Genomic DNA, 26,678 nt, shown 5'->3' with positions numbered 1-26,678 from the left:
TTGTTGATGAATATATTGAATAACACTGGACCCAGTACTGGCCCCTGGGGAACACCACTAGCTATACGCCTCCAACTAGACTCTGCACCACTGATCATAACCCTCTGAGCTCTGTCCTTCAGCCAATTCTCAATCTACCTCACTGTCCACTCATCTAACTCCCACTTCCCCAGCTTATCTATAAGAATGTTATGGGAGACAGTGTCAAAAGCCTTGCTGATATTGAGGTAGACAACATTCACTGCTCTCCCCTCATCTACCCAACCCTAGCTCAGATATTTGGCTCTGGGTAGTTTAGACCATCACCATTCCTAAGGATGGGTGCAGAGGGGTCCTGAAAGTGGACCTGACACTTGCAAGACATATGTAGAAGAAATAAGATAGCATCCCTGTTACTATCTTAATTGATAGTCTTAAATAATTGATTATATATATAACCAAGTGAATCATACTTCTCTCAAGTATGTAGTTTTATCATTTAAGTGGCTACAAAGCATCCCTGAAGCTGTGTGATAATTCTTAGATTTTCACTGACATTCACTCATGTTTATATTTTATTTCACCTTTATTTTTCAAATGGTTGTAATGGAGATCACCACCGAAGAGACGATATGTAAATTAAAAACAAACAAACAAACAAAAAAGAAGCACAAAAATGTGGACTTCCATAATATGTGAATGACCTTCAAATGTATGTTATCAAATCCTGGAATGGTATTTTCTTGCTAAATGATCAAAATTCACTCTGGAATGGACAGAAAGTCAGTTGGCTTTTCTTAAATCTGTCTCCAACTAAATTGCTATTGATTGGTACATGACATAAGTACAGAAGGGTGATTTCCCCATACTTGCATTTTGATGGACTGGAATCCAAATCTTGCCTTGTTAAGGCTTGCTACTGTTGTTTCAAGGTGGTGGAGTTTTTATATTATTGTTTGAAGGATGTAACAAATGAAGTGTTCATTAGCTGCAGATGATTGGAGATCATTGTTCCTATTTTCATTGCAAGCAGGTCTGATTAGTGCAGGGCTTTTTGTGTTGGCCTTCCTGCCAATGTGTGCCCTCTCCAGCAGCTTGGAATTCACTGGACAAACTAAAATTGCTGATCATATCACTACTGCACTGCCATCCTTGTAGTGCCTCTCTGTTTGACAGTAACCAGTTGCCATGGAAATAATTGTGGTGTCACAAATTCAGTGTTACTATTTCAATAGATGATCATGTAAAGTAGAAGAAATGGTCTGCAAGAATAACTAACTCAAACAGCAAAGGAAACAATATAAACATATCCAAGAGGACAACACTCTCTGGTAACTGTCTGTAAGGTTTTTCTGACTAGTTCTTCAGGTAGATTTTTCAGGTCAGATTCCTTTTCTTCAATATTTCTGTTGATGGGAACTCCTTGCTCTCTGCCACATTTTCGATTAATTCTTAGGCAGTTAGATATTCAGTGAAGTGACAGCAGCATTCCACAACAGCAGGTATCTAGGGCTAGACAAAGTGCACTAGACAGCATCTCATTTGTATTCTGCCCCACTTATGGCCGAGACATTGCTTACATGAAAGCACTGGTACGTAGCCATGGCCCTTCTGTCATTCAACACACGCTAAAAAGTCATGTGCACCAGGCACGGAGGGAGGTGACAAGGTGTTTTTCTGCCAGCCACCACACCTGGCACTACTTGTTGGATCAGAGATAGCTCGTTCCTTTGTCTCTCTCTGCCCTTTTTTTTGTTAGATTTATTGGAATGTTTCTCGTTTGAGCTATATTCATGGAAAAGGTCTGCACAGACATTGGTTGCTATATATGGAAAAGCTTCTTGTCTACAAAGAGACCCAAAATACCTGTTAATGCTGTAAATCAGTTTATGAGATTCTCAATGTTGTGAAGCTAGAAGTTGTCCATGCTTAAGATTTCTCACCCAGCTTCAGCATATTAAGTTTCTGAGGGCACTTTCTGAGGTTTAGCTCTTTAAGTATGTAACCAGAAGTCCCAGTTTAGCTGGGAAAGATCAAGAACATTGGAAATTATCCATCCCTTTAAGAAACTCTGAAAATTTAATTTTTGGCCCGGAATTTTGCTAGAAGAAACAGGACTTCCCTTGTTTCTACCCTTTGAGATGCTGAAAAAATAACTCCTGGAAAGTTGCAATAGACAGAAACTCTGTCTATTTGCTCTAATATAGGTCAACATGTTGCTGTTTTACTTGTCTGGTTGCAGTCAGAAGGTATCCCAGCTTCCTGATGATGAATGCTTCCTGCCTGAGTCTGTCCTGATAGAATATTTGGAGTTAAGTAGGAGACATAAACTTGCATGTAAGCATAAAGGCATAAAATATATAAAATATACAGTATTTACAGTAGACATATTGTAGATTATTAGCCAAGTAGTCTATAAAGGGATACGAAACAGGTCTCCCCCTGCTTCATTTAATCATCTGTAGAATGAGGTTATTAATATCTCCCTACCTCATAGGCATATAGTGAGGGTAAATACATTCATGTCTACAAGATACTTCAACTGGTATCCTGGGACAACACGTAACTAGATCGTATTTGGGGGCAAGGAGGAGGAGGGGTTTCTTTCAGTTTTACCAAACTAAACTAATTAATTCCTGGTGTAATGGTAATAACTGTAAAGTAGTACATTTTGTTGATAAGAGTTTGAACATTTCTCTTATGCTGCCAACAATATCTCAAACCTGCGGGTTAAATTGCGTTTGAAATGTGCCTAGAGTGTCCCCAGCACATACCAGCATACTCTGTTTTCCTCATGTTTGGGCCAGAGCCATTCTCTCCTGCTTTGTGGATCTGTTTGAAATAATCAACTTTCTACTTGGGAACATTTGCATGCAAGAATTAGTTTTCTCATGCATGGAGAGTGTTTTTCATTTCTTAGAGAAACTCAGTGAAAGAATGAGAAATGTTTTGATTTATGCAAAGCTGTGAATGTTTTTGGAATTAATTTTTAAATCGAGCTACAACTGGCTTCCACTGATATAATTTGTTCTAGGCCTTGTCTACATGGAAATGTTAAACTAGTTTTAAAAAATATGACTAAGTAACAGTAGGATTCTAATCCCAGCACTAATCTTGGTCATAATGACAAGAAAATTGATATAAGATACATAAAGATTTACAGAGTAGTATCGCAATCAATGTAGATAAAACTGGGTGGGTTTTTTTGGTAGAAAATAGGCCTTGTCAGACAAACTAGATATTGGGGTTTTTTATGGTATTACAAGTATGGCTGTCAAAGATAAGTGTTCGTAAAATAGCCGGGCTGTAATTCAAAACAAGATTTAGGAATGCTGTTCAGGATGGAAATGGCTGAAAGTTAGGGCCTTGACTGTGTAAATCAAATTTTCAAGGCACAGGTAGTCCATACCTTGTATGGGAAAGAGCTAAATTCTTGCCAGCAGGAATTACAAACTCCACACATTGATTTCGGGAATATTAAATAAAATTCTGTTGAAAAGTAAACAGCTGAAGCTCAAAGGAAAAGATGGAAAAAGAATGATCTCCAGTAGTCTTCTGAGGGTAAGTGCCATAATTCTGGCTTTCAATGAGGTAAGAAGCTTTATCAGGGTGAGTCAGGACAGTAATTCCTCTTGCCTTGGAAAAGCCTTCTAAGTCCCCTGACAACAGGGAAAGCAAGGGAGGAAAAGAGCGTCTTCTGGTTTTGGTTCCTCTGTGAACCATGTGATGTACTTCAGGCCATGGCAAAGGACATCCGAGGCTGTTTCACACTCAAAGCCATCTGGGATAGCACTGGAAGACCATTTGTGGGCAGACTAATCCATAGTTAGGGAGCCTATCTCATCCATACTGCCTTTGCAGAGCATGCTCTGGAATGAATTCTCACCAGCGCTGTGCCTGGATATGGGAGAAAGCTAACTGGTGAGGTCCAAAACCGACAAGGAGTGAAAGAAAAAATAAACAGTGTAGACAGATGATGGGAGGTCCAAGAATCACACTTGCTCCCTGCCATTCTTTATTTAGTATTATAGATGTACCAATATAGACATACCATAGTAACGCCTGAACAGATGCAGAAGCAACGACATTTCTGTTTCTCTCCTGACTGTCTTCATGAGTCCACAAGGCACCACTATTTTGATATGAGTTCAGTGTAGTCCAGTGAAGTTAGTTATGATGTGAACAGAAACTATTAGGGTGTTGGGTTTTTTTGCAAATTTAGGCAGAAGATTGCCTGTTGTTTGCACACCAAATGTCATGAGTTGGGCAAGGGGTGAATTTCAGGGGATCTTGGAGGATTTGGAAAAGTAGGCTCAATTCTAGTGGACTCCTGTCCTAAACTGCAGGTTATAAATGACACATTAGGTGTCTGATCAGTTCACTGAACATCTATCTCCTTTATGTCTCTCAGCCATTTGATGTAGTCCTGTATGACATTCTGATAACAAAATTATCACTGTAGAAAAATCAGTGAAGTTCTCTTGAATGGATTAAAACTAACTCAGTTTGGCAAGTGACAGCTTGCCAAAACTACAGCCTTTGTGCAGGGAAGAGATGTTTTTGAATGGCTATTTTTAAGCTTTGATACTATCTCTGCTTTTTCATGTATTTCACCATTTTTTCAGTGGAAGATTCTGTTTTGCAGGCATTTTTGTTGTTGTTCAGAAATGTAGGGGAAATATTTTTACAATAAAAATCCATGTAAGTGTAAAAACTATCCAGGCTTTGAATCTAGAAGACTTTTATTCACCCAGTTTTCATCTTTCTTTTTCTCCATGCCCCCCCACTTTCCCCGAATTCGAGATTTCAGCATCTTGGTCTATTTCAGGAAAGGAGATAAAAACATGAAATCCTGAAGATTTTGCAATATGGAAAAATCATTTGCCCTCCAGCTCTAATTAAAAACTTTCTCTAATTAAATCTTACTTAATTGACAGATCTCAAAAAAAAATAATAATGAATCATCATACTATGGAGCTGATCCCAGTGCAATCTGTTCTTGACCAAATACTATATAATATCCTTATCTGTAGTCTTGGGAGAGTATAGTCATTGCTAGTAAAATTTACAGATGACAGGAATGGGTGGTATAGTAAATAATGAGGATCATTAATTTCTATGAACAAATTTGGTAATTCTTTGAGCACTTGTCTTCGTTTGAAACACATGAAATGATACACATTTAGGAAAGAATTAGGTTGGTCATGACTGTAAAAATACTCGCATGCTGAAATACTCAAAACAGTTGTGGTAGCAAAGCAGCTTAACATGAGCTCTCTATGTGATACTGTAGCTAACAGGGCAAAACAGCTTTGGCGCGTGCATAAAGACAGAATATGAAATAGGCATGTGACATTGATATTCCCCATGAAGATATTGCAAGGCAGCAGCTGGGCCTTATGTCCGTACTGCAGAAATAATGATGTAAACTTTGGTGGTTCAGGAAGGAACCTCAAAGTTGCTACTAGTTCTGGAAAGAGTTTAAGGAGTTTGCTAATCATTTATCCAAGCGCTGCTGAGTTGATTATTGATACAACTACAAACCAAAGGATATCAGGCTGTAGCTGGTTCTTAGTACAGCAGAAATAGGTACAATGAGATTTCGGTTTTGGAAGCTGAAGTGAGAAAGGTCTGGGCTAGAAAAAAAGTCATAACTTTTTACCACTGAATGCAAATAACAACTGGACTGATATTTCCTGTAATGACTTCTCTAGCTTTTAGAATCTTTAACCCATGGTCAGTTGCTTGCTAAAATGCATGTCTAACTGCAGAGAGATTCACACAAGTGTTAATGTGATGTCTAAACAGTTTTAGGATGTGTTTTCAAAACACAATAAAATGACACAAAAAAAGACCTCTGTGTCCCAGGCAGGATGATATCCATCAGAGGCCTTCCCCCACCCCCATTTTGTCCGCTGTAATTTTTCCTCTCTTTGTGTCATTAATACTGATCATTTGGCTGCAGGATGAGGCAGATGAGCTCACTGATCTGGCTGGAAACTAACTTAAAAACAACAAAAACCCAACCCCAGTGACTGAAAAGGCGTGTTCAGAGCAGTGAGCAGTCTGACACCACATGTATCTACGTAGGCCTTTCTAAACCTGCTCCTGTCCTTGCTCAAACAGCTCAAAGAGAGATGCTGGCTGGTCTTGTCCCTGTCATCTCAGACAAAAAGTCCCGTGTAAAAGTTCACAGTCTGTGTCTCACTTAAGGCACAAAACAAACAGGTCAACACAGTTGAGACAACACGTATAAGAGCATTTATTACTTTCCATTAGGCAATATGGAGCCCAGAGAGTAACTAGACCATGAAGAGACCTGCATCCCAGAATACTTCCTTGCTGGATCTTTCTACAGTCTCTGGACTAGGACTTTTTTTGGTTTTGTTTTTCTAAAATGCAGTGATTTGTCTTTGTATATTGTATTGCTGAGAGCAGGAAGAAGAGAGAGGTCTTGCTGCTTTCCTGACCTAAGAAAAGATGATAGCCTCTGCTAAACCGGCACTTACAAAGCCAGCCAAGCTAAAGTGCCTGTACTTCAGGCACAGAAGTAAACCTTTAACTCACTAGGGAATGTTTTTGCCAGAAAACCTAAATGAATGAGGTATTTATACAGCTAAGTGGATTTTTTTAGATGTCTCTCATGAAGTTAGGAAGCTAAATTGATAACTATGATATTATTTTGAATTTTACTCTGAATTGACTAGATCCAAACCAATATGTCAATTTGGGATGGCTATTTACTGCAGCCACGAGGGATTAGCACAGAGGTCTGGAATCTGTCTTTTCTAACAAAAGAAGTGGAGATTATCAGGTGAACTAGCAGGTTGCAGGTTCAAAACAAAGACGGTGGGTTGTCTTGAAAAGTTTACTAAAGATGTGGCGCTCCTTCCTGCCAGTTACGAATGTCAAAGATTAACGTGGGTTCAGATGGACACATTTGTGTAATAAAAATCCAATGAAGACAATTTAGTAATAAGATATCGTTTCTGGTTCAGGAAGCCCCTAGGCAGCAAACCGATGGATGTTAGAGGAATACTAACATATTCCCAAGATAACCATGTGTTTGCCTCATTCCTATGCTCTTCTGTAGGCATCCCCTACTACCAGCTGCCAGAAACAGAACACTGAGCTTGGTGAAACTTTACTCTGACTCACTCTTAAGCTAATTTGGTAAAACTATGTGATTCTATGAATATACATTCAGCATTTTACCCTAACTGCAGGAATTTATCATTTGAGGAGGTGGTTCTTGATATTGGCCTATCATTTCTGACTATTGTCTTTAATTTAACTTTCCATCACAGTTGGTTTGTAACCAGCCTCAGCTGTTCAAAATCCTCACATTCAACTACAGATTCCTTGAGACTACTTGTATCTAAAAAGCTTCCAAAACTATAGTGGAATTTACTACAAGTATTTTCTCCCCAAAGGAGCAGCTCTAAGTTTTTGGCTAGATTTTCCTAGACTCTGTGATGCCCTGCAGTTGCCTTACAAGTTCAGCACACTTGTCACATGACAGTATTGCACAACTGAACTGGAAAGAGAAAAATACTGGCTCATTCATGTGGTCTGGAATTAAATCCATCAGTGTTATTCAAAGTGATAAGTAGAGCTTACATGTACAGTAAATCAGCCAGCACAGCATGATGAATTATGCTTTCCTCTCTGTCAAAGGATTTTTGAATCACAATTGAAATATTTTTCCATGTTCAAAGTCTGGATATGGAAGATGGATAAGGAAGCTAAAAAACCACCCCAAGTGAGGTGACAGTGTGGTTTTAAATGCACAAAAAAAATGCATTTTGTCTACTTGGGAATCATTTCTTCTAAAATAAAGTATTTCTAAATAACTTGAAGCACAGATCTCCTTCTTTAAGAGTGCATTAAACTGAACAAGAAAAAAAAAATCACAAAAAACCCAAACCAAAGAGGCATTTCTGGAATAGGAGAATCTACAAAAAGACACACTCTTACGAGAAAGCTATTCTGGTCAAATTTCCCATGTAGACAGACCTTTAATTAATTCACTGTAAAACCATGTGTGGAAACTCTCATTCTGATTTAAGCTCAAATCATATCAGTTTAATTTGTTTCCTTAAATTGACAGGTGCAAATGATGTAACTAATTTTATTCTAGATACTAGAACATTTCAACATTTCAGCTTACTTGGCTTTTACATTAGTTTTGGGCCTTGTCTGTATTCACAGTTCTATAGGTTTAATTTGAGATATCAACATATTTAGGCAAGCCAGTGCAAGAGATTATGCAGCAAGCTCATATTCTCATCTGCCCAAGTGTCACTTCATTGGAGCTACATTTAAACTGAAGAATAAAAAGGCATTTTTGACATAAAGAATGTCCATGTAGGTATCTGTATTATTTTAAATGGAGCTGTGCAAGTCTGTATGTAGACTATCTCTCAGTTACATTTGTTCATCCCTTATCTGTGGGTAAAATACATGAAAGACTAAGCTCAGCTGTCTGCTTTTTCTTGGATTTGAGTGATATGTATTCAAAAAAGATGTTCCATCAAGTCTAGTGTAGGACAGGAGTGGTTAGCAGGGCATGTACAGCTGGGGGCAGAAACTTCAAATGCTCCGTTTCACTAGTAGAAGTGAATGAATGATGAATAATTATGCATCTTGTACATCTTCCTGGAGCAGAGCAAAATTCAGATCTACAGTTATGAAAACAACATGCCAGCAGCACATAAAGCTTTCTACCTGGTTCTTACTCCACTTTAGATCAGCACACAGGGTACTCCAGGCCACTCAGTACATCAGAAGCTCTTCTTGCTACATGTCGTAACTTAACCCTGAAAACCTAATGCTTGGTGCTATTTATGAGTCATCATGATAATTACTATTTTCTTGCTGAACTGCTTCAAATGTCCTCTATGAAACCCACATAATCAAAAAGTTGCTGTATGCCTCTGATTCCCATGCAGACATGCAGGCTCACACTCTAATATTCTGCTCGCTCCTCTCTTGTGTGAGGATGTTACAAATGAACCTTCTTCTCTGATAAGAAAAAAGATACTAGCAATTACAATGGGTTTTGAGTAGGGGAGTGAGGAATATAAATGAACGGAAAGGTGCCAAGATATCAAGACTAAACCATCTGTCTTAGTGGTAGTTGTAAAGTGAATTTTTAATGTGGTGGATTGGGTTTTTTTGGTCCTGATTTTAATAGGATCTGTTTTCATGTCCTGTGTAGCATAAACCTCTTTCAAAAAGGTCAAGTCAGACTAAATGAAACATTATTAAGACAGTCTGTATTTTCCTTCCTTGAAGTTACTTTATTGCAACTACTTACACAATCCAATTGCTAGTTAAAAAATCAAGAGAAAGAGAGAAAAAGACAGACAAGGCATGAAGAAAGGACGTTACTTTCTTTTCACACTGGGGTCTTTGCTTTTGTTTTGTAATGAATTCCTGCATTTCTGCAGTCTGCATTCAGGAGAATGCTGGAAGGTTACTTCCCATAATGAACACAATCTGATATGTGAAGGGCACATCTGCAAACGCTGCTGTGAATCTGAAAGGTGCAAGCCAAGTGAGAGGCATGAGGGATTGTGAATGAAGGGAAGGAGATGAAGGGGGAGAGACAAGGCTTGCTAAGTGAAAAAAGGCAGAGGCTGCTAAAAAGGTAGTAGGACAGTGGGTTTCTCTATGAAAGATCAGTTGTATTGTTATACAGAAGGTTTTTATTATGGCTGCGCAGAGACTTGATGTAAGGGCTTCTGGCCTCTTCTGCTTGCTTTCACTTAAGAGCCTGCTTCCCTCGAGAATTTCTTCCAGCTCTGTATTGCAGCCAGTTCAATTAAAATCCTGCTGAATGGTATTATTTATATTTGAGAGTGCCACAATTATCAGCAGGAAATCACAAGAATAAGCAAGTGTCATTAATTGCTGTGATCTTGAGGCTGGATGATCTTGGACACAGACTGCATAACAAAGACAATGTAAGATGTTTAAGCACAGTTTTAGTTGCTTTCTTCTTCTGTGATATTGTCTATGACACAAGAAAATAGCTTTTAAGGTTTGTTTGCTATAGTGTCTTTGAAAAACAGTATATTTGGAGTATTTTCTTTTAATATTCAGATTAATAAAATCTTTTTTGTTTGTTTTTTGAGTGAGTTGATATGTCTTACTGTCTAGTCATGTTCTTACATTTCCATGAGACTGAAATAATCAGTGCATTTATTCTATATTTGAATTTCTTCATTACATTTGTGCTCTACAAATACTTGAAAATGCAGTTTTTCCTGGAAGGAAAGGTAAATTGTTAACTTCTAAGCAAATATCAGATAATAACTGTTATTTTTCAACTCGTGTTACTATCTACAATGTGCTTTCAGTGGTTACACTTATTCATACAAAGACCATAGACAATACCCTGTAACCCATCAGTCAACAAGAGAAACTATGCAGCATAACTCTCTTATTTTATTTCTGCTATAGAATGTTGTCAAAGTAATGCCCATGACCCATCTATATGTGAGAAATACCAGCCAGAAATACTTAGCAATAAATTAAGATAAATATATCTGAGACAATCACAAACTGATAATGGAAAATCCACCAGCAAAACCATAAGCTAACTGCACCCCTATGAAAAGCTATATGCTTAACTTCAGTATAGAGTCCATGTGTGTAAAGTTGATCTACATTAGAAATGGTAGGTAGCCAGTAAATTGTCCTCACTCTATAAATTCTATCAACATTTTTTTTGTAGAAATTTGATTTTATTTTCTTCTCTCTACAGTTTCAATGAAGATATCATTTATGGAAACACCTTTTTTTTTTTTTTTTTCCTTAAAATGTTATGTAAATCTTGTTGTTTTAAAAGAAAACAGCAATCAAGCCTCATAAACAAGGTGTTATATTAGCTGTAAACTTCACAAAATTCTGCATAATATTGAGGCAGATGCTCAGTTTGATCCATATTTTTAGGATTCAAACATCTTTCACTAAGTAAAATATCTAAAATGGTGACTGAGATCACTAAATAGATCAGCCTTTAAAGGTAAATGTCATGGTAAAGCAAACTATCTGAAAGAGGAGAAATTATTTAAAATATTTTTAGTCAAAGAGCCTAACTATTTATTTCCTTGGTATGGAAAGACAAACACAATAGAGCATGTTACTGTAGCTTACTGTGTTACTGTGGGTTAGGGAATTCAATCTAATGTATTTTACTTAGCATAGTTGGGACGGGCTAACACTATACACATTGGCTGTTCTGTCAGTTGCCAGGGCTTACCTAATGAGTGACAATTTGCTATATAGTGATACCACAATATGTTGCTGTCGTTAGCAATCACTATCTATTAGTGCCTTCTATATTTTAGTGTTTGCATTGAGGGAAAAGGCAAAAAAGTTAATTGGCTTAAATTAAATCAGATTTTTCTTCTATATGTGAATTTGCCACTGAGCAGTCTGACAAATTCCAAGGTATTGGTGTACCTTTATGTATTAAAACATCAAAATAAGTTTTATGATGTCTGCAGACCTTATTCTGAATTTTTGTACAAGAGCAAACCATATCTAAAAACTGCCTTCTTCCACAGCCTTGAGAAATGCACTTACACTGAAAGTCATGACATGAGTTCAGCAGTGTGAAAGTTAGGTGTTTGTTTAAGCTCAGTACCTAACCTCCATCTCTCGTACATGGAGAGCAAATAACTCTTCCAGAAGCTGCTTCATCTCCAGCTATTCTAAGAAATTGGTATGATGTGCAAAAGCGTAACACAATACATGCTGCTGCTAACAATATTCTAATGCTGAAAGCATTAAGTAGGAAAAAAATCATTGCTTTTCCCCTTGTCTGAATATATAATATTGCTGAGTTTTGAGACTTAAGGAAATTTCATGAGGATGAAAATTCTGCTTATATAGAGTTTCATTAGCTTTGTTGGAATAAATTATCTTAAAGCTGGAACTCAACAACAATTTTCCCCAAAGGTTAGTGATTTGTAGTTGAGTCACAACAGTATTTGTTCCAATTTGCCTCCAGTTTTTAAAAAAATGTATATTAAGAATATTTTTTTCTGATGAAGCTGTTGTAATATTGGAGAGATTGGTTGTGTCTCCTCTTGTGCTTGGTTGCCTTTTTAAAATTAGCTTTCTTCAGGAATGAAAACCTAGTTTCTAAAATGCAGACAAACAATATAGTCCTTCTGCCTCCACACCCCCCACACCCCCCCTCCCCCGGTTTTCGGTGCTGCCTTTGTCTAAAAATCTTCTTTGTCAGATTCTGTGTCAAATCATGGGCTGACACTACACCATGACTTCCATTAACCTAATGCCTAACAACAATGCTGTAGATCTGAAAATAGACTGTAGCAGTAGCTGTTGCCTGCTGTTACCCAACTATCAACAATAAAATTTTCCCATGAGACATGCAGCAGTAAACTTTAGTATATTTCTGAGGTTTTATAGTACAGAAACACTGACCAAAACATAACACAGTGTTTGAATGCATGGACCATGAAACTTCTTAATGGTAAGTTCAGTAAATAAAATACTTTCATATGGCTGATTTACACTATAGATCTCAATATGTTTTTCAAAGTTGATTAGTAAAGAATTGATGCAAAGAAACTGAAGGAAAACCAGTCAAGTGCTCACTTATGCATAATTTTTCTGAAAGCCCCACAGAGACACCTAGAACTGTAATTGCTATTGTCTCTCAGAGTAACAACAACAGCACTGCCAGTACATCAGATCAAACTTCAGTGTGAGAAATGACTGCTCTTGAAAGCCTTTGACTCAGGGCTTGACAAAAAAGGCCTCCTTAGAAGGGGGTAATTCAGATGCCTTCATCAAAAACGTGTCTTCTCAGATGATGAGCTGAGATCTGGAAGTGTCCAGGCAGAGGCGCCTTTTTGGCGCTCAGCCACATCTCAGTGGACTGAGCAGGATTCTTCACATTTATAACAGGGTTGGGGAAAACCTTCAGGATGAAAAAATAACTATTAAAAAGCAGAAGGGCCCAACTCTGCTGTCAGCAGTGTATTTCTCTTACTATAAGCAGCATTCCTTTCCCAGACTGAGAAAGTCCCCTGTTTACTCATGCTCAGCAGTAATCCATGAACTAATCTGTTACCGATTTTATATTAAATATCCTTTCAGATAGCTATGTTTAGTAACACTTTAACTATGCTTTGTTAACTGTGAATTTAATTTAAATCCCCACACAATGCAATAATTGACAAATAAAATGAATTAATAGAAAAAGTATTCTCTTTCCATCTGAAGGAGGATGTCACCTAATCACGTAATCGTTTTTACATTTAAGGTGGATAAGGAGGGCAGAAAGATAAAGAATAGTCAAATAAATATTCCTGCATTGACAGAAATGTTTCCATCTACATCTAGATGCTACAAAATAGCTTCTTCTCATCTGTATATTGTCTTTGCTGGCATCAGATATACCTCACCTCCCCTTCATCTCAGCTTAACATTACTCACTTATGCATGCGTAGCATGTGCAAGTGTGAAAAAAATAACTTCTCTTGTAGGATCTTAAGGTGGATAAATCTTTGATGTACGCTGGTAAGCTATTCTAATCTTTGCAGGCACTGTATGAGATACCAACTCTTTAATATTCATTCCTCTTGGAAAGCTGCACAATTGATCTTGTGAAGATCTAAGTAAATCTAGGATTTACTGCTAGAATAAATTGATACACATCTTTTTAAAGACACTTATAATAATCAGAATGCCTCCATAATAGGCATAACTGCATTATACCATGTTAAAAAATAGCATATTTATCACTAAATATTTAAAAATTACTGTGTAGAATATTTCTGCATTCTTCCAGTTTAGAGTACACCATCAAACCAACAAACATGGAACAGATCCTCAGTTGACGAAAACTGACAGACTTCCAGGATTTTGCTACTTTTTTTTTTTCTGCTATTATTTTTTTCCACTTAAAACTTATTAGAATTTAAAATAACCATTAATGATATCATATTGCACTTATTATTTAACTATACAGATGGAGACTTTGAAATTCTAATGCATCTCATTATCTTTAAAGATTCTTTTGCATTTTTCTCAATTAGGCAAAAGAAACAAATATATTTGGTAGCTTTCACCTTTAGTGCTAAAATGTTTATACAAGAGAGATACCGAAACAGTGTACAAGCTTTATTTTGATCAAAGCTACCAAAATATTGTGAACTACCAAGATTCTTTTTCTGACACAATTTTCCCCTTCCCAAACTAGACAAGTACACTCCTTTAAGGAGTGCAATACATCATCACAAATTGTTACAAACCACTGCTGGGATATGACTTAATATGCTGTCTTTTTCAATTACTGTATGCCAAGTGTTTTGTGCATGTAATGGCATGCAACAACATTTATATTACAAGTGAAATAAGCCTTTAGCCCTTGTATATCAAAACCATTGGTGGCTGTTTTGGTCAAATGTTGTGTATACTGTATGTTACAGGAAATCAAAATGTCTGGATAGGAACTACTTCTTTGATACATAATGGTATACTGCCTAGCACAATGAGGTCTTTGATTCAGAAATGGGTACAACTATAATAGATAAGCAATGAAAGATAATAAACACAACTAATTGTTGGTGTTTGTATTATTAATGCAGAAACTGTCTCAAAGATATTCAGCCATCTCGCTTGTATCCTCTTGTACCAATTGATCCTCTGCCATTCTTTCTTCATCAATTAGGCGAGGGTATGTAGCAAATTAGGATGAATTCCAGCTCTGCCCACATTATTTGATTGGTTCCTCCCATTCTCATTCAGTGTTTTATACACTCTTGATGAGGGAGTTGGAATTCATGCATCTGGCCCTGTAGCCTGGATAAATACAGCAGCAGCCCTCAAAGGCCTGAAAAAGAGAGACAGACATTTAAAAAAAACCCCAAAAAACAAAAAACAACAGCAACAACAAAAAAACCCACGATGGTATAATGAGTTCAGTTTATACAGTAGCTGTACAAGCATAAATGTTAGGGATTTTTTTTCCCATCTGACTTTGCTTTGCTTGTTCTCACAAACCTTTCTGGCAGGATGGGTCATTTCCTAAATAATCTCAGCAGCCCAGAACCAATGGTATTCTCGATCAAATCACACCCTGCTGGTCCCTTTCACATCAAAACTTTGAGGCATTCTGGTTCATTATCATTTACAGTTTCTCCACGCCACATACAGTATTATTGCCAGTCAAGCCAGACTGTATGTCTTTTGATTCCGTTTGCATTCCTGGCTTGCTCAAGCTGGTCTTATTGAGATCACTGAAGAACATCATTTCCTTATTTAAATAGGATTTGCATTTCTCAGGCTTCTTTAACAACCTCTCTTTTCAACATTACTTTTTGAAGATTTGCCCTGACATTCCTACCAGGCAAGTCTACAAAGGAGCCTTGTGGGCTCCGAATGTCCTTTGTGCTGTTAGCGTGGTGGAGGGCATTATGACATGTCGGGTAAATAAAAGTTAACAGAGATAACAAGAACCTTAATACATGGAAGCATTAAGATCTCTAGAGCTGATCTACTATAAAATCTCAATGACAGTCCTGGGTTTCTGTCAAGCTAGAGCAGCTGCAGCAAGTTGCTGATGATGTTAGTTCAAAATACAGTAGCAGTAAGTCCCGGCAAATACACACTCAAACAAAGATCAATTTATTTGTGCTGTTGTACAAGCTTTCAAGGTGGTTAGACTCCAGCCCTGTGCTCTAGAATTTCCCCTGGATAGAGTTTCCTTCCTGTATAGGGCTGACTGATACGGCCTGGATCCAAAACACCTTGAAATCAATGTGAGTGAGTGAAACTTCACACAACAGATTACTTATTAACTTAAACACAGTTTCAGAAGTGCTGAGATGAAGATACATGTTAAGATTCAGACTGCTGCTTCCTTTAGTAGGTATACCCAGATATACATATATAAGCTGGAGTCCTGGGCCAAAACCTCTTGAATTCTATACGAATTCTGTTCATGTAGATTTTGAATTCTACATGAATTCTGTTCATACAGAACACTGAATTCCAGAAGTTGAATCAATCCACAGAAAGTAGGTCACCCCTGTAGCTGAAAGTGCTGGGAGTTCTTTAGCTCAGGTCTTGCCTAATTGCCCAAACTAGGAACTATAACTGTGTCTGATCTACCACATATGTCGTTATTTCTTCAAGTCTTATTCTCCCTGTAGTGATAATTTGGGGAATGTTGCCCATAACTATTAGGCAATTCTTTATTTCCAGAAGTGTGTGACCCACTTTGATCTTGTGGGTTAGTAGGTGGTGGAAGAAGAGATGAGATATTAACTTTATAGCTTCTCAGACAACCTCAGAAATTAAACTATTGTCCTGTATTATCATATATCTTTGTAATTCCTTTGTACTCCTGAACCCCAGGTCACAAACTAGCACACTATGAAGTGTTCAGCAATTTCCATACCATAAATCCTGCTAAGGATGAAAGATTCTCTTCTGAGTATTACTGTCCAATTTCTGTAACATCAGGATTAGCTTATTTAGGTAAGCTACTAAGTCTGTGGCTGTTTAACCAAAATTTAACCTCAGAGTTTTGGGAAAATCTCCGAGTGGCAGCTATTTCCAGAAATGCAGGTTTGATTGCTTTTTCTGGCAATGCTGTCTCCACTGAAAATTCCTTCCATTACCACTTCTTTGAATAGCAGTGAACAATACTTGGACAAGATCCAAATCTTGTGCAGCACTGAGTGTCAGTGATGATTTTTATGAGAAGTACCTTTAAATGTGGTATTTGATTCCTAATGAAAGAGCAAGTTCTTGGGGTGCATCAGGAAGTAATTTTTATTCTATGAAAAAGGAAAAAAGCAAAAAAGCTGGTTTTGAAACAAAACACTGAACCAATAAAATTTCAAAAACATGCGAGTTCGTATACCAAAACATAGGAAAAGTCCAGCCTGAATATTCTCAGTATACTGACAACCCAAGACAAAAAGATTTGCTTGAGACCGTAACACTTTCAGTAAAAATTTAATTTTACTAAAATAGGTATTTCTTGGGGGTGTTCCTATCTGACAAAAACAAAAAAAGGAACAAACCCAAACCAAACAAAGCTTATAAAATACTTAAAATGCTATTCCATCAGCTCTCATCACAAGTTGCATAAATATCACAATAATAACTGTACTGCGTGGCTTATTCTTATGTTATTGGAAATCCACCTAGACCTGTAGAGAAACTGGCTACCTAAAAGATATTAAATAACAATTTACTAATCTCACATTGATATTATGCATATTGTACCTGCATTTCCAAAAATAAAGGGGTCATGTACATTCTTCTTTAAAAAGGCACATGGAGATCCTTAATGAAAAGCTGCTGAGAATCTAAAGCAGTTAAAGGCAACTGTGGCTAGAGGAAACCAATTTGTAACCATTGGTTTCACAGCAGGCTGTCATCTCTCTGCCTCTATTCATTTGCTTGTTTTCTGGTTCAGTAAAAAACTGCGTTCTACTATTATGATTTAATGGCATGGTAATCTTTATAAACCTAGTAGATTTTTCTGGAATATATTTAAGAAAAATAAATGTATAGGGGCTGGTGGCATACTCCTTAATTAAGATTCCCCAGGCGTGTGGGTGGGCGCATGTTTGGAATCCAAACCCATTCACACTTCCTACTCACAAACAAGGCTTTGGTTGGAGGTAAGGAGCTGATGATAATGTTTCCTAACACCCCACATTTTAATACCAAAAAAAAAAAAAATCCAAACTGGAAGTATTTTAACACAGATTTAAAATTTCAGATGTGTCAGCGACTCTCAGAGTGATAATGAAGAGTTATGCTGCTGCAATTACATGGTCTGGAGCGAAGCGCAGGGTTACTCGAAGTTGTGAATTCAGGCTGCAGTCGCAAGGGTTGAGGGCATACGGCTGGACCACTTCTCACAGCAGTTCCTGGGTAACCTTCAAGGAATTCCACTTCTGGAAGTAAGAGCTCGCAAAGACACACAGTTGCAACCCTAGAAATGTCACCGGCAGTGGATTTGCCAGGGGAAATGCAGTTTTGCAAATGTTAAGTGAAAGTGCTGTGACAGAGGTGTACTCTAATTCACGAGGATGGAGCAGTTTCTACTTCTTTCTCTTTCTTCTGTTCAGGATAAACACTGTGGCAGGACAAAGAGGAGAAAAATGAAAAAGGAGTAAAAATGACAACATCACAATTGCCAGGCAAAAGTAACTTTAATAGCAAAACCTATGGCAAACTCTCATGAGTACAATTGTACATGAGAGGGGAAAACAGTGAAAAAACGTTCTCTATTTACTTATCCCTTCCTCTCTGACACATAAAGCAAAAATTTGCCCTAAGAAGCTTCCATTGGGGTGGGAGGGTATTAATCTAGATTAGTCACTACTGGATGTTGTTAGCATTTCTTACGTACTGGGTGTTGTAAGGCATTTAAGTCTGTATTCTTACAGAAAAAAGGAGATGCATTCAATCGTGAACAAGCCCAAGGCTCAGGCTGGCACCCCACTGGCTGTTTCAGCAGCATTAGCTACCTTCTACCTTCCTTCCCAGGGAAGAGCACAGACAGGAATACATAAAGAACCTTTTCTCACACTTGTTCATGCTCTCCCTGAGTTGGCATCCTAGGACTGAGGAAGAAAGATAGTTAACAACACTACAAAATATTTCCTAATTTTTTTAATCCATCTGCACAAGCTTGTTAGCTTGTGAGAACATTTTATCATGCCTTGCCCATATCTCCAGAAATCTCTATTTGTGAAATCAAACAGATCACTTTGGCTGATTGCACAGTAAATCAGTGGCACAGCATTACTTACATACCATTCATTGCATACTTTAAAATGTCAACCTCATTTTCTCTATGAGACAAACAACACAATAGTCTCCAAAAATGTCAAGTTTGGCTTGTTTTTCATCCCTCTGCCTTCACACTGAATGGACAAACAACCTGGCCACACACAAACTCCTCCCTCAGAATGTCCTGAAAGTGTCAGCAGCTTTCCCAGAAATAATGTTAAAAGCTGCATGATGTTATTGATCTACTTAGAGAATGCCAAAAGCCATAAACATTAATTAAAAAAAGCGCCTACTCACAGTACATGAGGGCTAAAAGAAGGGAAAAGAAAATCTACATATTATTCCATATCAGCCATGCAAGCACACAATAAATTTTTGAAGCCTTATATCAATCTCTGATTCACTGATTCCTTTAGTGATTTGAATGACATGGACTTGTTGGTAGGAAGCCAACATAAAAGCCTGCACAGCTCATAGGTCCTTTTAAGTCAATTTTTACAGCAGTAAATATCACAAACTGAATGTTCAACCTGTGAAAGCAACCAGAAAAAAAAAAAAAAAAAAAAAAAAACGAAAACCTAAGCAGGTTCATACTGCATTTACAACATTAGAAATGTCCTTTTTCTTGCTATAATTCAATTTACAATTGGCCTTAGGGAGAAAATCAACATGACCAAATTACAGCTGGCAAGACTGAAAAAAATTTTAAAGACATTTTCTGGATAGGTACCAACACATTCATAGTAGAAAAAGAGAAAACAGTGAAAGAAACGGACACAGAAGTAGTAAAAACTTTGGAGAGATACTATTGCCTGTATTCTGATCTTTGCTCACTCAGGCCAGATGCTGAAGGGAAGTTTTGGAGAGTCTCCCCTCCCCAGAAAGCATTTTGCAGCTGAAAGACCCTGAACCACACTCCTGAGGAGCAACCACCCGAAGATTTTTGGAAAAGCAGTGCTTCTCCCTACCTGCTATGATACCAACCACAGGTTCAATACCAGTAATAATAAGTTGCCCCTAAACACCTTGACATTTTGTGTATGTAAAATCACCTGGACTGACTGTCACTGTACACTGAGCCACATGAGGAAACTAACTGAACACCAACATGATCACTGAGGGTTTCATGTCATGGGTAATATCAGAATCTGCATTGGGAAAAATAGTTCCTCAGTCTCTCTACGCTGAGAACTATCTTTCCCTTACTTTTTACTTAGATCCCTGTGGATGCCGTCACTTTGTTAATACGTTTTCATCACTTAATACTAACGCAATATTAGGAAATTACTAAATATTTCTTCCAGATACGACTCATTCTCTCTAAAAAGAGAAGGTAAAAATTCAGGAAGCCTCAATCCGTGTTCCTCTGACTGCCTCTTTCCTTCTGAGTGTTGGGAGTACTGCTCCGACTGCAACTTTCTAACAGTTCTTCAGGTTTTTTTGCTCCCTCATTTAACTTCTAGTCAGTAAATCTATTATTGGTAAAAAGCGTTGGCCTGGGATAAGCTTATTCCCGTTATCAACACTTCTCCTATTCTAAAAAGGATTTAAATGGTGACTAATAGCATTTGTCTTAATCATTTTTGCAATTAACTGTGCAAACCTATCTAGTCGAAAGATACAGAAATAATTAAAGTGGACATTTACATTCTTTTTCATTTTTCTTCTTTTCTTCTTTCCCGTTATCTTTGGCAAGACATTCCAGGGCTGCAAATATTTTTTTCCTGAAAAAAAAATCAGATGTAAAAAAGCCTTTTCAGAAAGTACATTGGGAAAAATTCTACAGGCTATAAAACTCCTTTCAGTTATGCTACAGCATCTTTGTGCAACTCAAGGCATCTTTATTAAGCTCAGTCTTTACTGTAAATAAGAATAGGATTCAAAGTCTCTTATACAGTTAATTATTAATCTTTATTCAACTTTTTAATTTCTTTGCATTGCCTAAGTGTCTGAGTCACAGGTCAAGATCCCACTCTACTATGTTCTGTACAGACATGGAGATTCAGGCATATGCTTTTGGGTGCCTGCCAAATGGTTGATCATTCCTATAACCTAGAAACAGATAATGATTTTGCAAGAATAATGGAAAGGCTTGTTGCTGTTCAGTCAGCCACACTTGTGCTCCACAACCTACGTAAGAGCGAAGATGAATTGCTGACTGAAATACTCAAGGGCAGCCAGCTTGGCCCTGCACCCAAGGACGCCCAGGTACCGCAAGGGCCAGGAGAGGCATGTCAAGAGGCTGCTCAGCCAGGTGCTCTTTGTGCTGCTGGCAGAGCAGTAGGAATGAGGACCCCACCTGAGCAGTTACGGGCAGAGCCTGTTTAGGAGGTCTTTGCTTCACCCTTTCCCACTGTCCAGCTGCCATGTGGAGACTGTGCCCTTGGTTCGTAGATAACCAGTCATCAGTCACCAAAGAAGATGGTTGCTCTTCACATAAGGTATCGGATGGAAACCTGGCTTTACCCTTTATGCCTAAGCCTGAATCAGCTGCAGGATAGTTTGGTCCTTCAAGGAGAATACATGGATGTACCCTCAAAGACTAGTTGAAGCCTATGACACCACCCCTCTCAGAGGTTCACCTGCACGGCTGAGATGAGAAAGAGATCTCCAGCAGGGCATTCAGGGAATGAGACTGACTTGAACTCCTTCAGGCAACAGTCCGATCTGCCTTTCTCTCTACTTATTATGGAAAGGAGCCTAGGGAGATTAGCTTCACTGGACTAACATTAGCCTTTGTGTATCTCTCCCTAAAGCTTTACAACTCGCGTTAGCTTAAGCTAATAGATATTCCCCCTCTCTATTAACTACACACTTACAGAATAACCAGTTTCTCCTCTCCCATACGCTTTTGTTACTTACAGTCCTTTATTGGAGGAAAAGCTGCATGTGTAAGCACATCTCCAATCAAAAAGGGGTTTGATTTCTCAGCACACTAACACACAGAAGAGCTGTCTTCCTCAGGTTGTGCTTTTGGGAACTGATGAATCAAATTTAAAAAAAAAAAAATAACCTTCTCCCACCATTTTTCTGAAGGTGTGAAGGTCTTGGCATGCTTAGCTAGGACAGTTCTACTGTTTACGGTTTATCTCCTTGGCATTAATTTGTACAAATACATTAAAAATCAAACAAAAAAACCCCAACAAATCTCCTTTTTTGTCCCATTAGAAAAGCTCATCTTCTCAATCCAATCAATGTCAGCAGCAAATCCATAAAAAGTAACAATATATAAAACATGTCATAGATTTGGCTCCGACAGTTTAATTAATTTAGCCCATTTGGGAGTAGATGACAAGGCTTTTTCTTCAGAAACCTTCATTGATTCCTTTTAAATAATGCTGACACAAGTGGAAGTAATTCAAATTAATGATAGACAAAGTTCTACTTTGGGTCGAGATTCCTTAAACAGTTCAGACTATAATCAGTATTAATCCACACAGATTTAACGCTTGTATTAAATACAAACAGAGTTGAGAGGTGTTTTTAGTGAGAAATTAAAGTCATGCGGAAGAACATCGATTCTTTCCTTGCACTTCTCTTAACGTTTGTATGATTGGTTGTTTGACCTGTTCTCTGTGTAGTGATAGAAAAAACCCCATAACTTTCCCAAAGATGTTGAAGAGGAGATACATAAACTTGGAGGATACATAAATAGCATAAATCATTTATTAGAAACTGCTCTATGCCTGGAATTGAGAAGGATAAATAATTTCAGAGAAAATAAGAATCCCACTTCTTTTGATTATGATGATAATAATTATTTGCATTATGGTAACAAAGTGGGTTTATTTATACACATACAAAAAAATGGCGTTGCCCCAAATCTTAAGCTTCTATTCATAAATATACCAAATTACATTTGTTTGTTGACACAGAATTATTTCATTCATTTTCCAAGAATGAAAATGAAAACAGCTCCTGAGTTTAACACAAAACATTAGTAGATGGCAGAAAGACCAACTTCACTGTAGCCTATTCTGATTCCTCACCAGCACCTGACAACCAAAGATAACCAAAGATAAACCTGACAACCTTAGCATGATGCTGTTGCCCAAACTGGCAGAACTGAAGTCATTAGCAGCATTGCCACTTTACTGACTACCCACTTAAGCTTCAGAATGGACACTCCGTTGAGACAAACAGGACAGATCAGTGCTTCCTCCAAGCTTTGGCTTTCCCTTATGCAGACCCAGGAGAATCGCACCCCTGCTGCGCATTTTTGAATATTTGACACTAGACAGATGTCAACTGCAACAGCAGTAATTTGGAAGAGACATTAAAAAAAATACTTTATAGTTTTAAGAATAGTTTGATAAACAGATTTCCTAAGAAAACTACAGTATCTTCATTATTTGATGTTTTTTTAAAAGTTTGAAAAAACTGTCAGGAGCTGAGCTTGAGCTGGGGAAGAAATTGGACTAGCTGACCTCTCAAGGTCCCTGAAATGCTATTGCTGATTCACAAACAGAGAAAAAAAGATTCTGCCCATGGAAGGAAAGTTTAAATTGTGAAGAAATTTACATAGGAGGGAGAGGATTTAAAGCTTTGAAGAAGGATTAAAATTTGCTATGAGCTCCAGCATAAAAGTGGTAGTTAAGTGAAAACCTTTATACAGTTAAACAGCACCCTCGTCCTTCAGAGAAATACCGTTTACAGATAAGAGATGTGTTCTTCTAGATCAGAGCAAAGGTCACTTTTGTGGTGAGTTTGAATGAAGATTTGTACTTGCCTTTGGATTTTCATTTGTTATTGTACCTACCTGTTCCTCGACTTTCATGGGGGATAATTTTTTTACAAGACTATTGCATTAAGAAAATATGCTTGAAAAGGTGAAGGCAGCCCAGTGACAGTGCAGAGAACAATAGGAAGCACTCAAAATTAGAAGGGAGTCAGAGAAATCTCAGCTGTGCACCAAGGAGAAAAACGTATCACTGAGATAAATTCTCTTGCTCACACCAGGTAGCACAATCATCCTTCATTACACACTCAGGCCCAAGTTTGCAAAGTGGGTAGCAATTACAGTCGCCTGCATTTCTGTCACTTTCGGCTGACCTAGATTTGAAAGAGGAAGGAGGGGAAGTGAGGAGTGGATGTCCAGACCTTAGAGTAAACCTCCTGGGACCAAACTTTTGCAAGTCTGGTGCAGAGCTATTGTGAGTTGAACAACATAAAGCTGATGCATTAAAGAACACTGCCACCAGATAATTAAAGTTATATCTTTTTAGCTGGCCTAGAGGCTGGTCTTACACTGACATCACCTATTGTAATAGAAAAATAAAACCAAGGTCTGTACAAGAACAGATGACCCAACAGGTTACCTCAGTTAAGCCACACCAGGATCTAAGGCAACAACGCAAGAGAAAATAAGTTGGTTACCAAATACTCGTGTCACCTTTGTCTTTCCAGTTCAAATTACTTTTTTCTCATTTATTAACTCATATATAGCCATGTTTATTGGGAAAAAACCTTCACTGTGACACTGGAGCAAGGCTAAACCGCCTCCGTAATAAGATACCTTCCTCCACGAGGCTCTTGTCAGGTAAATCAATTTGTCCCCAGTTCAAAATTGTAAAAGATGAATCTGTCATATTTTTTGCCACAATTCAAAATGTAGACTTGTCCTCAAATGATGCTAAAGCTTTAAGGCTTTCTGCAAAAGATCCATAGCATAATCTGAATATTTAAGGACCAATACACTTCTCTCAAAGCCTTGCTGCACAGGAAATGTTAGGATCAGGGAATGTAGCCAACAATGCCAGCTATCTTATACTCTCTTAAAGGGCTGCAGCAAGTCATGTGAATTCATGAGGAGAGCTGTTTCAAAAAAATATATTCTCTCTCTCATGGGTAAAATTTTTATTCCTCCCCCCCCACCCCACCCCGATCTTTAAATATTTGTTTCCCCTTGTCCCAAATCAAGATGTTGCTCATAAGATCTGTGACAGCTCCTTTAAGAAAACCACTGATTTTTGCAAGGGTGATCTGTGATTTTGTTCCTTTAAAAAAAAAAAAAAAAATCACTGTGTTGGAAAATGAATTTTCTGCATAAAATAGGTTTGGTAGTAGGAAAAGAGAAGAATAGAACTAAGGCTGACCCTTCCCTTCCCCTTCTTCAACTACTACCAGGATTTGGGAGCTTCACACTCTCCTGTACTTCTTTAAAAGAAAGGATAAAAATAGCCCTAATGAGCAGCTCTGTAACTACAAACAGCAAGTATTTCAGTCAGAAAGAAATGTCACTATTAAGCTTTCAGAGGTTGTTATATATAACAGCAATTTAAAAACATATAGTGTAAGAATGATGAAAGCTACCTTGACAGGGGTGCTTTTAAATCTGCAAGATTTATGGAAATATAAAATAAATATTTAGCATGTTGATTCTACATGCAAGAAGGAGTCAAATGCATGCCATTACCAACATCTTTCCTCCCTCCCCCACTACTGTCTTCAAGGCAGTGAAACACACCTCACCATCGTACGTATTCTGTTATTCCTTTGTGCCTGGAGACACTCATATGAATCATTATTTAAGAATAAGTAAATAAAATCTGGTGCATTAATTGTGTGGCATAGAAAAGTTCAAATGGAATTGAAAGTCTATTCTCATCACCAGGTACATTGTGTAGCAGGTGATGGTTTCAAATATTAAATAATGCTGGAGACAAGGGAACAAATATTCCCTGTGAATAGATATGGAGTTAATTGAAGGCTGTCCTATTGTTCTACCACTGTAATCCAAAACACACCTGCAAGGGCTTCCTTCCTCTTTCGATTCACATACACAATTGGGGGGGGGGGGGGGGGGGGGGGGCGGGCGCCAACAACAACAAAAGGGAATAAAAAGGAAATAAAAGGAAGGGAAGGGAAGATGAGAATAAGAGAAGAATCTTGCATTTTTTCCCTGTCATCTAAAAAGAGTTAATCAAAGTAAAATGTGTGTTGCAATATCAAGCGGGGGGAAGGGGAAACAAGCTTAAGAGATTAAGTGCATAAATGGAATGGAATTTAGCCACATGCCATTACAGTCAGTAATAGAGATTTTTTTTTTCCCCCTCCCCCAAACAAATATCACAAATAGAACCAAACAGTAAGGGATAATTTGGGGTGGTAGTTCTGAAGTCCTCTATTCAATGTCAAGAGAATGCATGAACAGTGATGCATGCTATCTGGCTGAGAAAAGGGAATTCTAAAGTAGGCTCCGTTCTTCATGGCCAGACAATTTCTTTTTTGTGTTCTGCCAGAACTCTAATTGTAAAGCTCTTTTCAATCGCACCAATCAGCCATGTCTTTCAAGTTGGCTCCCCCCATTCTATTATTCAGCTGACAAGCAGTTATAAAAAGAGAGATTTTTTTTTTTCCGCATAGGCAGAAGCTATACGAAGATAAGTGACGCCAGCTACATTTAAATTTAAAAACCAGATTCTTTCATAAAATTGTAGGTTGCTGCCATTCACTTCTTATTTTATCAACTGGAAACTGGAAACACTTTCTCCCCTTAAACAATAATAAAAGGAGATAAGCTAGTGAAATACCTCTGAGTAGGAGTACAGACAAATAGAACGCCGTAAGAATGGGGCAGATTTTAACCAGCCCAGAATAAAAGGACTGTAGAATATTTCATACCATGGAAAAAAATGACCGCCTAATTTTAGAGAACTAGATATCACATGTTTTTATGATTGATAAAAAGCTGAGGCTTTTGAGACTGATAGTGCAGCCAAAAAAAGGCATATAGTTCACATCTGAAAAAAAATGTGAAGGGGAAAAAAAATGTATTGGGTGGAACATGTTTATTTTAGTTAGGCGCAGTCATATCATACCTTTTTTGTAACAAAGGTGTCTGAATTTTCTGAAGCCAGATCCTCCTGTTATCCTGAATCAGTAAATGACTCATT

Source organism: Leptosomus discolor, chromosome 6 (assembly GCF_034619465.1).
Source record: "Leptosomus discolor isolate bLepDis1 chromosome 6, bLepDis1.hap2, whole genome shotgun sequence".
NCBI classification, from domain to species: Eukaryota; Metazoa; Chordata; class Aves; order Leptosomiformes; family Leptosomidae; genus Leptosomus; species Leptosomus discolor.
The sequence above is the reverse complement of the archived record's forward strand: the minus strand, read 5'-3'. Positions refer to the sequence as shown.